The 15,270-nt window shown below is 38.7% G+C and overlaps 1 long non-coding RNA gene and 1 other non-coding gene across 2 annotated transcripts; both read left to right on the forward strand.

The window, feature by feature from the left end:
• Window positions 1–2,318: 2,318 nt before the first annotated feature.
• On the forward strand, window positions 2,319–2,390 carry TRNAC-GCA. The gene has a single exon. It is a non-coding gene; the product is annotated as a tRNA-Cys (tRNA).
• An 8,361-nt stretch (window positions 2,391–10,751) lies between these two features.
• Window positions 10,752–13,353, forward strand: LOC113896882. Its single transcript, XR_003512166.1, has 2 exons — window positions 10,752–10,792; window positions 11,581–13,353. It is a non-coding gene; the product is annotated as an uncharacterized LOC113896882 (long non-coding RNA).
• Window positions 13,354–15,270: the final 1,917 nt, after the last annotated feature.

Consider the following 15,270-nt stretch of genomic DNA (forward strand, 5'->3'; position numbering starts at 1 on the left):
TCATTGATCTGTGTTTCTGTTTTGATTACTGTAGCTTTGTAATATAGTTTAATGACATGGAGTCTGATTCCTCTAGCTCTGTTTTTCTTTCTAAAAAATGAGTTGGCTATTTGTGGTCCTTTTAGTGTTTCCATACATTTTTTTTTAATTTTTTTGTTTTAGCTCTGTGAAAAATGCCATTGGTAATTTGATAGGGATTGCATTGAAGCTGTAGACTGCCTTGGGTAGTATTGTCATTTTTATAAAAACTCTCCAGAAAGTGAGCATAGAGGGAACATACCTCAATATAATAAAGGTCATATACAACAAACTCACAGCTAACATCATACTCAACAATAAAAAGCTGAAAGCATTTCCTGTAAGATCAGGAACAAGACAAGGATGTCCATTCTCACCAATTTTATTCAACATATTTCTGGAAGTCCTAGCTACAGCAATCAGAGAAGAAAGAAATAAAAGGAACCAAACTATAAAAGAAGAAAACTTGTCACTGTTTTCGTATGTATGATGCTATACATAGAAAATCCTGAAGATGCTACCAGAAAACCACTAGAGCTCATTGATGAATTCATTAAAGTTGCAGGATATGAAATTAATATACATAAACCTGTTACATTTCTATACACTAACTATGAAAGATCAGAAAGAGAAATTAAGGAAACAATCACATTTACCATCACATCAAAAAGAATAAACTCCCTAGGAGTAAACCAACATGATTTTCTTAAGATAATAATATATCAATATATTTTTTAAATATAAAGATTACCTTAAAAATTCATTTACTTTATTACATTTTTATAATTCAGTTATGGGAATACTCTTGACTTATTATTCCCACATCTTCTTCTTTTATTCCCAGAGATACAAGTAACATAATGCAATTTTTTTCTGATGGCTAAAACTCTTAATGTTGCTTAACATTCTTTTTCCTGTAAAAGGGAATTAGATTATATAAATGTGACATATGTCAAAAGGCAATTTCAAACACTAACACTATCATCTTAACTGGATACTACCACCTACCTGATTTTAAAGAATAAAGTTTTTAGTCATTTAATATTAAATGTCATATTTTTACTTCAATTTTGCTAAATTTTATATCAAAATACATCTTTGGGTGTTTGATATCAAATATAAATGTATGAATGCTCTTTTTCAGCATGTTGCATGTGTGCTAAGTCGCTTCAGTGGTGTTTGACTCTTTGCAACGCTGTGGACTGCACCCTGCCAGGCTCCTCTGTCCATGGGATTTCCCAGGCAAGAATACTGGAGTGGGTTGGCATGCCCTTCTCCAGAGGATCTTCCCCACCCAGGGATGGGACCCATGTCTCACTATGCTCCCTGCATTGGCAGGTGGGTTCTTTACCACTAACTCCACCTAGGAAGGCCTGTTTCAGCACGTTACCAGACTCCAAATCACATTTTGTCCTTTTGGGGTTTGGACATAGCACATAATTTTTATCAGAATTAGAACTCCAAGTCTGTGTTCCACAGTGCACCAAATCTGGACAACAAACCATTCCAACACATAAAGTGCACTGGTGATCTGTCTAACCCTGACAATAATGATTTTGACATAGCAGAAATGAAGACAGCTAGAGCTATATGCCCTTTAAAAGCAGTCAAAATAATTCAACATCAAGAGAAAAAGAAGAAAACAAAATTGTCACAATGCAAATGTCTATTTCAACTTAAATATACTCTACTATAAACAAATACATTAAAAGAGACTTTGTTTTGTGTATATAGAAAGCTGGCCAGTCATTAGAAAAGGCAAAGACTTGATAGTGATAATTTAGTGTAGAACATCAGGAACAATGAGACTAAAGGAAAATAAATAATGTTAAGCCAGTTTCCTTAGCAACTAACCTATTGACATTAAAAAGGAAGGATTTCTGTTTGGAGGAGAATCTGTGCTCAGTCTCTCAGTCATGTCAGACTCTTTGCAACCCCATGGACTGTAGCCCACCAGACTCCTCTGTCCATGGGATTCTCCAGGCCAGAATACTGAATTCCCTTCTCCAGGGGATCTTCCCAACCTAGGGATTGAACTTGGGTCTCCTGCATTGGCAGGAAAATTCTTTTACCACTAGTGCCAGGTAGAAAACCCTCTTTGTAGAAAGTATGTCACAGAAAATAAAATGCAGTGACAAAATCAGATGCAGAAAATGTGGATACAGAATAATGTACAAGAGATGTACTAAAAGATTGGTGGGCTTTGATAGTTCAGAGGAACATCATTTGTACTTGGATTTGCTGTCAAAGTTTCTTTTTGTATAGCTTTTTTATTAGCATCCTCAACTTTAAGAAGGGCTTCCCTGATAGCTCAGTTGGTAAAGAATCTGCCTGCAGTGCAGGAGACCCAGGTTCAATTCCTGGGTAGGGAAGAACTGCTGGAGAAGGGATAGGATACCCACTCCAGTATTCTTGGGCTTCCCTCATGGCTCAGCTGGTAAAGAATCCACTTGCAATGGGGGAGACCTAGGTTTGATCCCTGGGTTGGGAAGATCCCCTGGAGAAGGGAAAGGCTATCCCCTCCAGTATTGTGGCCTGGAGAATTCCATGGACTTCCTGGAGTCACAAAGAGTTGGACATGACTTTCACTTTCAACTTTAAGAATACAACTATCACACATCATCTCATTTTAAAAACCATATTGTGTTTAAGTATAAACAGTTTATGTAAGAAAATTACTTTTTGTTCATCTACATGATTTGTAATTTAATTTTATTATATATGTAATCTAACATACAATGAAGATTAAAAATGGCTCTCCAAACCACTTTTGACCAAAACCTACAACCGCCTGGGGCTCTTGTTAAAAATAGAGGTTTCCAGGACCTTCTAAAGGTCTGATTGAGAGTGTTCCTTGGAAACCACTGACATCACCTGTTTGTAACCCCTCTAGCTTCCTGCTGAGTAGAATACACCTCTGTACTTACTGTCAGGGTGCATACATGATTTTGAGTTATATTTTTCATTTGTTACTTGGTGTAGGCCTTTGTGAATCTGTATATAGTGCTTGGGGCTTCCCTGGCAGCTCAGTGGTAAAGAATCTGCCTGCCAATGCAGGAGCCGTGGGTTCAATCCCCGGGTTGGGAAGATTCCCTGGAAAAGGAAATGGCTACCCACTCCAGTATTCTTGCCTGGAAAATCCCATGGACAGAGAAGCCTGTGGGGGTGGGGAGGGGGGGGCGGTACGGGCTACAGTCCACGGGGTTGCAAAAGAGTTGGACATGTCTTAGTGACTAAATAAAAACAATATAGTGCTTGACTTTTTTTTTTTTAATCTTTGGAGAAGAAAAAGAAATTGTAATGGTGGCTTTCTATGAAACAAAATCAACCACAAGTGGATGAAGCAGACTGTTAAGGCAGGTACAGCCTGCCAGGCGTAATCATTGACTAGGTAAAAAATGTTCTGTTCTCAGGATATAAAAATAATAGGGATTGGTTTACATTGATTTTATTTTTTAATATAAATTTATTTATTTTAATTGGAGGCTAATTACTTTACAATATTGTATTGGTTTTACCATACATCGACATGAATCTGCCACAGGTGTACTCGTATTCCCCATCTGGAACCCCCCTCCCACCTCCTTCCCCATACCGTCCCTCTGGGTCATCCCAGTGCACCAGCCCAGAGCATCCTGTATCATGCATCGAACCTGGATAGTGATCCATTTCACATATGAACATGAAACATGTACATGTTTCAATGCTATTCTTCCAAATCATCCCACCCTTGCCCTCTCCCACAGAGTCCAAAAGACTGTTCTATACATCTGTGTCTCTTTTGCTGTCTTGCATACAGGTTTATCGTTACCATCATTCTAGATTCTATATATATGCATTAGTATACTGTATTGGTGTGTGTTTGTTTTTTTTTCCTGGCTTACTTCACTTTATATAATAGGCTTCAGTTTCATCCACCTCATTAGAACTAATTCAAATGTATTCTTTTTAATGGCTGATTTATACTCCATTGTGTATATGTACCACTGCTTTCTTATTCATTCATCTGCTGGTGGACATCTAGGTTGCTTCCACGTCCTGGCTATTGTAAACAGTGCTGCAATGAACATTGGGGTACATGTGTTTCTTTCAATTCTGGTTTCCTCAGTGTGTATGCACAGCAATGGGGTTGCTGGGTCATATGGCAGTTCTATTTCCAGTTTTTTAAGGAATCTCCACACTGTTCTCCATACTGGCTGTACTAGTTTGCATTCCCACCAACAGCATAAGAGGGTTCCCTTTTCTCCACACCTTCTCCAGCATTTATTGCTTGTAGACTTTTGGATCGCAGCCATTCTGACTGGCGTGAAATGGTACCTCATAGTGGTTTTGATTTGCATTTCTCTGATAATGAGTGATGTTGAGCATCTTTAGCCATCTGTATATCTTCTTTGGAGAAATGTCTAGTTCTTTGCCCCATTTTTTGATTGGGTCATTTATTTTTCTGGAATTGAGCTGCAGGAGTTGCTTGTATATTTTTGAGATTAATTCTTTGTCAGTTGCTTCATTTGCTATTATTTTCTCCCATTCTGAAGGCTGTCTTTTCACCTTGCTTATAATTTCCTTTGTTGTGCGGAAGCTTTTAAGTTTAATTAGGTCCCATTTGTTTATTTTTGCTTTTATTTCCAATATTCTGAGAGGTGGGTCATAGAGGATCCTGCTGTGATTTATGTTGGAGAGTGTTTTGCCTATGTTCTCCTCTAGGAGTTTTATAGTTTCTGGTCTTATGTTTAGATCTTTAATCTATTTTGAGTTTATTTTTGTGTTTTTGAGTTTATTTTTGTGTATGGTGTTAGAAACTGTTCTAGTTTCATTCTTTCACAAGTGGTTGACCACTTTTCCCAGCACCACTTGTTAAAGAGATTGTCTTTTCTCCATTGTATATTCTTGCCTTCTTTGTCAAAGATAAGGTGTCCATAGGTGTGTGGATTTATCTCTGGCTTTCTATTTTGTTCCATTGATCTATATTTCTATCTTTGTGCCAGTACCATACTGTCTTGATGACTGTGGCTTTGTGGTAGAGCCTGAAGTCAGGCAGGTTGATTCCTCCAGTTCCATTCTTCTTTCTAAAGATTGCTTTGACTATTCGAAGTTTTTTTGTATTTCCATACAAATTGTGAAATTATTTGTTCTAGCTCTGTGGATACAGTTGGTAGCTTGATAGGGATTGCATTGAATCTATAGATTGCTTTGGGTAGTATACTCATTTTCACTATATTGATTCTTCCAATCCATGAACACGGTATATTTCTCCATCTATTAGTGTCCTCTTTGGTTTCTTTCACCAGTGTTTTATAGTTTTATATATATAGGTCTTTTGTTTCTTTAGGTAGATATATTCCTAAGTATTTTATTCTTTTCATTGCAATGGTGAATGGAATTGTTTCCTTAATTTCTATTTCTGTTTTCTCGTTATTAGTGTATAGGAATGCAAGGGATTTCTGTATGTTGACTTTATATCCTGCAACTTTACTATATTCATTGATTAGCTGTAGTAATTTTCTGGTGGAGTCTTTAGGGTTTTCTATGTAGAGGATCATGTCATCTGCAAACAGTGAGAGTTTTACTTCTTTTCCAATTTGGATTCCTTTTATTTCTTTTTCTGCTCTGATTGCTGTGGCCAAAACTTCCAAAATTATGTTGAATAGTAGTGGTGAGAGTGGGCACCCTTGTCTTGCTACTAACTTTAGGGGAAATGCTTTCAATTTTTCACCATTGAGGATAATGTTTGCTGTGGGTTTGTCATATATAGCTTTTATTAAGTTGAGGTATGTTCTGTCTATCCCTGCCTTTCTGGGGGGGTTTATCATAAATGGATGTTGCATTTTGTCAAAGGCTTTCTCTGCATCTATTGAGGTAATCATATAGCTTTTATTTTTCAATTTGTTAATGTGGTGTATTACACTGATTGATTTGCGGATATTGAAGAATCCTTGTATCCCTGGGATAAAGCCCACTTGGTCATGGTGTATGATCTTTTTAATGTGTTGTTGGATTCTGATTGCTAGAATTTTGTTAAGGATTTTTGCATCTATGTTCATCAGTGATATTGGCCTGTAGTTTTCTTTTTTTGTGAGATCTTTGTCAGGTTTTGGTATTAGGGTGATGGTGGCCTCATAGAATGAGTTTGGAAGTCTACCTTCCTCTGCAATTTTCTGGAAGAGTTTGAGCAGGATAGGTGTTAGCTCTTCTCTAAATTTTTGGTAGAATTCAGCTGTGAAGCCGTCTGGACCTGGGCTTTTGTTTGCTGGAAGATTTCTGATTACAGTTTCAATTTCCGTGCTTATGATGGGTCTGTTAAGATTTTCTATTTCTTCCTGGTCCAGTTTTGGAAAGTTGTACTTTTCTAAGAATTTGTCCATTTCTTCCACGTTGTCCATTTTATTGGCATATAATTTCTCATCGTAGTCCCTTATGATCCTTTGTATTTCTGTTTTGTCTGTTGTGATCTCTCCAGTTTCATGTCTAATTTTATGGATTTGATTTTTCTCCCTTTGTTTCTTGATGAGTCTGGCTAATGGTTTGTCAATTGTATTTATCCTTTCAAAGAACCAGCTTTTGGCTTTGTTGATTTTTGCTATGGTCTCTTTTGTTTCTTTTGCATTTATTTCTGCCCTAATTTTTAAGATTTCTTTCCTTCTACTAACCCTGGGGTTCTTCATTTCTTCCTTTTCTAGTTGCTTTAGGTGTAGAGTTAGGTTATTTATTTGACTTTTTTCTTGTTTCTTGAGGTATGCCTGTATTGCTATGAACCTTCCCCTTTTACAGTGTCCCACAGGTTTTGGGTTGTTGTGTTTTCATTTTCATTCATTTCTATGCATATTTTGATTTCTTTTCTTGATTTCTTCTGTGATTTGTTCATTATTCAGCAGCGTGTTGTTCAGCCTCCATATGTTGGAATTTTTAATAGTTTTTCTCCTGTAATTGAGATCTAATCTTACTGTATTGTGGTCAGAAAAGACGCTTGGAAAGATTTCAATTTTTTTGAATTTACCAAGGCTAGATTTATGGCCCAGGATGTGATCTATTCTGGAGAAGCTTCCGTGTGTGCTTGAGAAAAAGGTGAAATTCATTGTTTGGGGGTGAAATGTCCTATAGATATCAATTAGGGCTAACTGGTCTGTTGTATCATTTAAAGTTTGTGTTTCCTTGTTAATTTTCTGTTTAGTTGATCTAGCCATAGGTGTGAGTGGGGTATTAAAGTCTCCCACTATTATTCTGTTATTGTTTATTTCCCTTTTCATACTTGTTAGCATTTGTCTTACATATTGTGGTGCTCCTATGCTGGGTGCATATATATTTATGATTGTTATATCTTCTTCTTGGATTGATCCTTTGATCATTATGTAGTGTTCTTCTTTGTCTCTTTTTACAGCCTTTGTTTTAAAGTCTATTTTATCTGATATGACTATTTCTATTCCTGCTTTCTTTTGGTCTCTATTTGCATGGAATATCTTTTTCCATCTCTTCATTTTCAGTCTGTATGTGTCCCTTGTTTCGAGGTGGATCTCTTGTAAACATATATAGGGGTCTTGTTCTTGTATCCATTCAGCCAGTCTTTGTCTTTTGGTTGGGGCATTCAACCAATTTACGTTTAAGGTAATTATTGATAAGTATGATCCTATTGCCATTTACTTTATTGTTTTAGGTTCGAGTTTATACACCCTTTCTGTGTTTCCTGTCTAGAGAAGATCCTTTAGCATTTGTTGGAGAGCTGGTTTGGTGGTGCAGAATTCTCTCAGCTTTTGCTTGTCTGTAAAGCTTTTGATTTCTCCTTCATATTTGAATGAGATCCTTGCTGGGTACAGTAATCTGGGCTGTAGGTTATTTTCTTTCATCACTTTAAGTATGTCTTGCCATTCCCTCCTGGCTTGAAGAGTTTCTATTGAAAGATCAGCTGTTATCCTTATGGGAATCCCCTTGTGTGTTATTTGTTGTTTTCCCCTTGCTGCTTTTAATATTTGTTCTTTGTGTTTGATCTTTGTTAATTTGATTAATATGTGTCTTGGGGTATTTCGCCTTGCATTTATCCTGTTTTGGACTCTCTGGGTTTCTTGGACTTGGGTGATTATTTCCTTCCCCATTTTAGGGAAGTTTTCAACTATTATCTCCTCAAGTATTTTCTCATGGTCTTTCTTTTTGTCTTCTTCTTCTGGGATTCCTATGATTCAAATGTTGGGGTGTTTGACATTGTCCCAGAGGTCTCTGAGATTATCCTCATTTCTTTTAATCTGTTTTTCTTTTCTCCTCTCTGTTTCATTTATTTCTACCATTCTATCTTCTACTTCACTTATCCTATCTTCTGCCTCTGTTATTCTACTGTTGTTTCCCTCCAGAGTGTTTTTGATCTCATTTATTGCATTATTCATTATATTGACTCTTTTTTATTTCTTCTAGGTCCTTGTTAAACCTTCCTTGCATCTTCTCAATCCTTGTCTCCAGGCTATTTATCTGTAACTCCATTTTGTTTTCAAGATTTTGGATCATTTTCACTATCATTATTCAGAATTCTTTATCTGGTAGATTCCCTATCTCTTCCTCTTTTGTTTGGTTTGGTGGGCATTTATCCTATTCCTTTACCTGCTGGGTATTCCTCTGCCTCTTCATCTTGTTTATATTGCTGTGTTTGGGGTGGCCTTTCCGTATCCTGGAAGTTTGTGGAGTTCTCTTTATTGTGGAGTTTCCTCGCTGTGGGTGGGGTTGGACTGGTGGCTTGTCAAGGTTTCCTAGTTAGGGAAGCTTGTGTCGGTGTTCTGGTGGGTGGAGCTGGATTTCTTCTCTCTGGAGTGCAATGAAGTGTCCAGTGATGAGTTATGAGATGTCAGTGGGTTTGGTGTGACTTTGGGCAGCTTGTATATTGAAGCTCAGGGCTATGTTCCTGTGTTGCTGGAGAATTTTCATGGTATGTCTTGCTCTGGAACTTGTTGGCCCTTGTGTGGTGCTTGGTTTCAGTGTAGGTATCTAGACATTTGATGAGCTCCTATCAATTAATGTTCCCTGGAGTCAGGAGTTCTCTGGTGTTCTCACGATTTGGTCTTAAGGCTCCTGTCTCTGGTTTTCAGTCTTATTTTTACAGTAGCCACAAGACTTATCCATCTATACAGCACCATTGATAGAACATCTAGGTTAAAGATGAAAAGTTTCTCCACAGTGAGGGACACCCAGAGAGGTTCATGGAGTTACATGGAGAAGAGGGAGGAGGAAGATAGAGGTGACCAGGATGAGACGAGGGGGAAACAAAAGAAAAGAGAGCAAGCTAGCCAGTAATCACTTCCCTATGTGCTCTCCACAGTCTGGACCACTCAGAGATGTTCACGGAGTTACACAGAGAAGAGAAGAGGGAGGAGGGAGTTAGAGGTGACCAGGAGGATAAAGTGGGGAATCAAAAGGAGAGAGATCCTGCCAGTAATCAGCTCCCTAAGTGTTCTCCACTGTCAAGAACACACAAAGAGATTCACAGATTTGGGTAGAGAAGAGAAAGGGGAGGGAGGAGATAGAGGCAACCTGGTGGAGAAAAAGGAGAGTCCAAAGTGGGAGAGAGCAGTCAAGCCAGTAATCTCTCTACCTAGTAAAAATGGGTACTGAAGATTGGTTTTCTTAAAGGTACAAAACTGATAACAAATACCCAAAAGCAAAGACTAAAAATCTAGAGTAGAGGTTGGATTTTCAAAAATACAATATTAAAGAAAAACAAAAAAGTCACAAAAATTATAAAATATATATATATATATGAAGTTTGCTTTAAAAAATAGGGTCTTTTTTTTGCAAAGTAATAGTAGGTTATAAAAATGAAAATTAAAGGAGTAATAGAGAATTTAAAAATATTTAAAAATTTTTAATTAAAGAGTAATAATAGTAAAAATATATCTAAAACTTTGGTGTTGTTGTGCACAGTGTGGGGTCATTTCATTTTCAGATAGTTCCTTGATCTGGCTTATACTTCTCAAGATCTATAGGCCCCTTCCTATGTAGTCAGTGCTAACTACAAGGTTTTAATCTATTGCACCTGTCACATCCAAGGCGGTTCCCTCTGTTTGTTTTAGCTTCTTCTGTTTGCTGGTCTCTTCAGTGTCTAATTTTCGCCCTGACACAAGTGGGTGGTGGTGGACACTTTTTCAGGCTCACTTGTTCAGTCGTGCTGTGGGGAGGTAGGGATGCTGAAAACAAACAACACTGGTGTGTGCTCGCAGTGTCTTGGCCACACTGGGTTTGCCCCTGCTCATGGCGTGTGTGCTTGCCCAGTCTACACTGCTTAGGCTCTAGGTTGCTCTGTTGGGAACTGTCTGAGGCCGGCCCTGGGTTGTATACACTTCCTGGGTCTAGGCCACTCAGGTTCAGGTACTCAGGTACTCCACAAAGGTGCAGACTGGGCCTGCGTTTTGTGCCCTTCCCTGGTGGCTCAGAGGTTAAAGCGTCTGCCTGCAATGCAGGAGACCTAAGTTCGATCCCTGGGTCAGGAAGATCCCCTGGAGAAGGAAATGGCAACCCACTCCAGTATTCTTGCCTGGAGAATCCCATGGACGGAGGAGCCTGGTGGGCTACAGTCCACAGGATCGCAAAGAATCAGACACAACTGAGCAGCTTCACTTTCTTTCACTTTCAGGTCCGAGCAGCTCAGGTGACCAGGTACTTGGCGAGCATGGTTGCTGCAAAACTTATCGCCTCCCCTGTCCCTGCCGCTGTTTTCTGGGTTTATAACTGGCGCACCTTCTCAGGCAGATGTGGACAGTTCAGAATCCCAAGAAGTCTTGGTTAGCAACGAAGCCTGCTTGCGGTAAGGTAGATGATTCCTCTCTGGAGCCGTGATTGCCCCCTTCTGGCTCTGGCTGCCCTTGCCTGCCTGTCTCCGGAGTGGATTGGGCCGGTCCGCAGCCGGCTAGCTCTGCTCAGTCCTTTGTTCTGTGAGCGGGCCTGGCGGTGTCATAGGTTAGGGCTTTTCACGAGGTAGCTATCCCACAGTCTGGTTTGCTATCTCAAGTTAGCTTCCTCAGATTGCCCTCGGGGCATTCAGGCCTGGTCCTTACTCTAAGCAATGCAGCCAACGCCTCCCTGCCCAGCCCCCGCTTGCTAGTGGCAGATGCAGGCATCTGCGCTGCTTCTTCACTGGAAGTTACCGTTGGGCATGTAATCTGTGGGTTTTAATTATTTATTTATTTTTCCTCCCAGTTATGTTGCCCTCTGTGGTTCCAAGGCTCCCCACAGACTCGCCAGTGAGAGTGTTTCCTGGTGTTTGGAAACCTCTCTTTTTTAAGACTCCCTTCCCGGGATGGATCTCTGTCCCTATCTCTTTTGTCTCTCTTTTTATCTTTTATATTTTTTCCTACCGCCTTTAGAAGACAATGGGCTGCTTTTCTAGAAGCCCGATGTCCTCTGCTGACATTCAGAACTTATTCAGCGTTCAAATGTCCTTTTGATGAATTTGTGGAGGAGAAAGTGGTCTCCCCATCCTATTCCTCCACCATCTCAGGACCGCCTCCTACATTGATTTTAAATGTTTAAAACTTTTGCCTTGATCTTAGAGGTATGAAACTGATGGTCATACCTATGCTTTATCTGTTTCAGGATTCCATCACTGTGGAATGTCATGTCGGCCTCCTTAACATTCATTTTGAAGATGAGAAACATTCCAACTTTAACTGCTACATGTCTCTGACAATCAAAAAATTATCTATGCTAATTTTTGAAAACACCTATTTCTACTATCATCCTCAAACACTAAGCTCTATAAATTTCTTCCACATATACAAAGTACTACCATGCTCCAAGAGCTCCAGTATCATCATATATGTGTATGCATGCATGCATGCTAAGTCCCTTCAGTCGTGTCTTAATATTTGCAACCCTATAGGCTGTAGCCCACTAGGCTCCTCTGTCCATGACATTCTCCAGCCAAGAATACTGGAGTGCATTGCCAGGCCCTCCTCCAGGGGATCTTCCCAAACCAGGGATCAAACCTGAGTCTCTTATGTCTCCTGCATTGGCAGGCAGGTTCTTTACCGCTAGCACCACCTGGGAAGCACCACCATATATTGGAGATTATTAAAACAGTCTTTGAAACACTATAAGACTATTGTCCTAAAGGTTTTGGGAAACACTTTCACATAATTATTTCTTTAGGTTGAATGGCAAGAGAAATTCCTGTAGAATCATACTTCATCCTGTGAAACTGCTTGCAATTATTTTCTTATATTATGGTTTAGCTACTAGCCAGAATTACTTAGACTCATCATTGCTAATCACTTTAGAGCCAAGTTTTTACCCCTTTCATAATAAGTATGGAGGCAACAAAAGTAAAGGGTGCCTTATTTTTGAATTATCTGTTGTACTCACTGTCTCCTTTTGTATCACCTCAAACAATGAATCCAGGCATTGATTGGTAACACCAGTTATAGTAACACAGAATGATAAACATGCTGCAAAATTTCACCAGTGCCCAAAAGCCTACTTCACAGTCTAGGAAAGAAAGGTGTTTCTGGTAGTCAAAGTTTACCTGCTTGTGATCATTCCATAACCTGGCTGACAGAGACTTTATCATCTTCAACATGTGGCTTCCAATGTAACAGAGGTCATCTTCACCCCACTAAATATAAACAGACAAAGAACATGCAAGAGCATACATAGAAGTTTCTTATGGTCCAGCCCTGGAAGGGATACCCATCACTTCTGTTCTCATTTCCTGACTGGAACTCAGTGGCATGGCCTTGCTGAACTGCATGGAAGAGTAGGATGTATGATCTAATTATGAGTCCCAAGAAAAATTCAATGTCAATTTTTTAAATAGCTATCAAGGAGTATCTGCTATAGACATACATTGTCAAGTCCCAAACCCTTACAAGACAGGCAGAGAAGAGTAAATAGTAGTACCCGTATGGAAGAATGGTTTTAAAACATTTATGATATAAGTATAATGTTAGGTAAAAACTCAAATTAAATAATGTAGGATGTAGAAGTAGTTAAAATTACAACATTCCTAAATTTCAAATTCTTGATATATTGGCAGAAAATTAAGAAAATGAAAATCACATATTATTTATTTATATTAACTAAGTGGAAACTTTGTTTTTTATTTAGATTAAGTAAACTTGGGAAGAGAAAACATAACTGAAACTAAATTGAAGTTCCTGCATAGTGATTACATTTGTAGAACATATTTTTTCAGATTTAATATTGACTTTGTTGGGGTTTTCTTGGTGATCCAGTGGCTAAGACTCTGAGCTCCCAAACGCAGGGGGCACAGGATCTGTTTCAGGGAAATAGATCCCATATGCTACAACTGAAGACCCAGCATACTGCAACCAACATGTGGCACAGCCAAATAAATAAATATTTAAATAATGACTTTGTTGATTCTTGTATACAGGAAATTTTAAGAGGAGGGGCATAATATTCTACTAGAAATAGTATCTTGCTACACTGAATCATATAACATCATAAAGAATGAGCCAAGTGAAAAACAAAACCTTTTTTACATACTGTCAACAAAAGGAGATGAATATATTTTATATACCTATATTATATGAGTTACTTAGAATAGTCAAAATCATAAAGACAGAATGTATAATGTAATCGTCAGGACTAGGGGTACGTAGGGAAGAAAGGAGTTATTCTTTAGGAGGTATAGTTTCACCTTTATTTCAAATTTACACAATGAAAAGCATTATGGAGATGTCTTTATAACAATATAAATGGATTTAATACCACTGAACTATATGCATAAAAATGGTTAAGATGGTATATTTTTATGTTATGTGTATTTTAACACAATTTCAAAAATTAGGGAAAGGAAAAATCCCAAAGGATAAGCACACAATGAAGAAAGAAATGATTCATTTGAGTATTAAAACAAGGGCAAAACTCCTAGATAACATTAGCAAAGTGAGCCACTCAGTTACTATATCGAAAGCCCAGTGTGTTATGACCAAGAAAGAGTTTGTCCTTGAAATACAAGACAACTGCAGTATTAAGACAACAATTGAGGAATGAATGTCAAGATTTTAAAGGAGAGAAAACTCTGATCATCTCAAAGTATATTGAAATAGCAGTTGATAGAACTCAGCATATTTTCCTTTAACAAAATCATTAATCAGACAGAGATATAAGGAAGCTTCTTTAAGTTGCTGAAAGCATAAATGACATGAGCTGCCAGGTACAGCCATGTTACTCCCTGGCATTATCACTGTCAAAGGCAACTCATGTCCATCGAGTCGGTGATCCCATCCAACCGTCTCATCCTCTGTCAGCCCCTTCTCTTCCTGCCTTCAATCTTTCCCAGCATCAGGGTTTTTTCCAAGGATTCAGTTCTTCACATTAGGTGCCCAAAGTACTGGAGCTTGAGCTTCAGCATCAGTACTTCCAATGAATATTCAGGACTGATTTCCTTTAGGATGGACTGGTTGGATCTCCTTGCAATTCAAGAGACTCTCAAGAGTCTTCTCCAACACCACAGTTCAAAAGTATCAATTCTTCAGTGCTCAGCTTTCTTTATGGTTCAAGTCTCACATCCATACATGACTACTGGAAAAACCATAGCTTTGGCTAGACAGACCATGGTCAGCAAAGTAACATTTCTGCTTTTAAATATGCTATCTAGGTTTGTCATAACTTTTCTTCCAAGGAGCAAACAGCTTTTAATTTCATATCTGCAGTGATTTTGGAGCCCAAGAAAATAAAGCCTCTTACTCTTTCCAATGTTTCCCCATCTATTTGCCACGACGTGATGGGACCAGAAGCAATGATCTTAGTTTTTTGAATGCTGAGTTTTAAGCCAGATTTTTCACTCTCCTCTTTCACTTTCATCAAGAGGTTCTTTAGTTCCTCTTCGCTTTCTGCCATTAGGGTGGTCTCATCGGTATATCTGAGGTTACTGATATTTCTCCCTGCAATCCTGATTCCAGCTTGTGCTTCATCCAGCCCAGCATTTCATATGATGTGCTCTGCACATAAGTTAAATAAGCAGGGTGATGATGTACAGTCTTGACGTATTCCTTTCCCTATCTGGAACCATTCGATTGTGCCAGGTCTGGTTCTAACTGTTGCTTCTTGACCTGCATACAGATTTCTCAGGAGGCAGGTCAGGTGGTCTGGTATTCCCATCTCTTTAAGAATTTTCCAGTTTGTTGTGATCCACACAGTCAAAGCTTTGGTGTAGTCAATAAAGCAGAAATAGATGCTTTTCTGGAACTCTCTTGTTTTCTTGATGATCTAGCGGATGTTGGCAGTTTGATCTCTGGTTCCTCTGCCTTTTCTAAATCC

The sequence above is a fragment of the Bos indicus x Bos taurus genome, chromosome 8 (assembly GCF_003369695.1).
Source record: "Bos indicus x Bos taurus breed Angus x Brahman F1 hybrid chromosome 8, Bos_hybrid_MaternalHap_v2.0, whole genome shotgun sequence".
Taxonomy (NCBI): domain Eukaryota; kingdom Metazoa; phylum Chordata; class Mammalia; order Artiodactyla; family Bovidae; genus Bos; species Bos indicus x Bos taurus.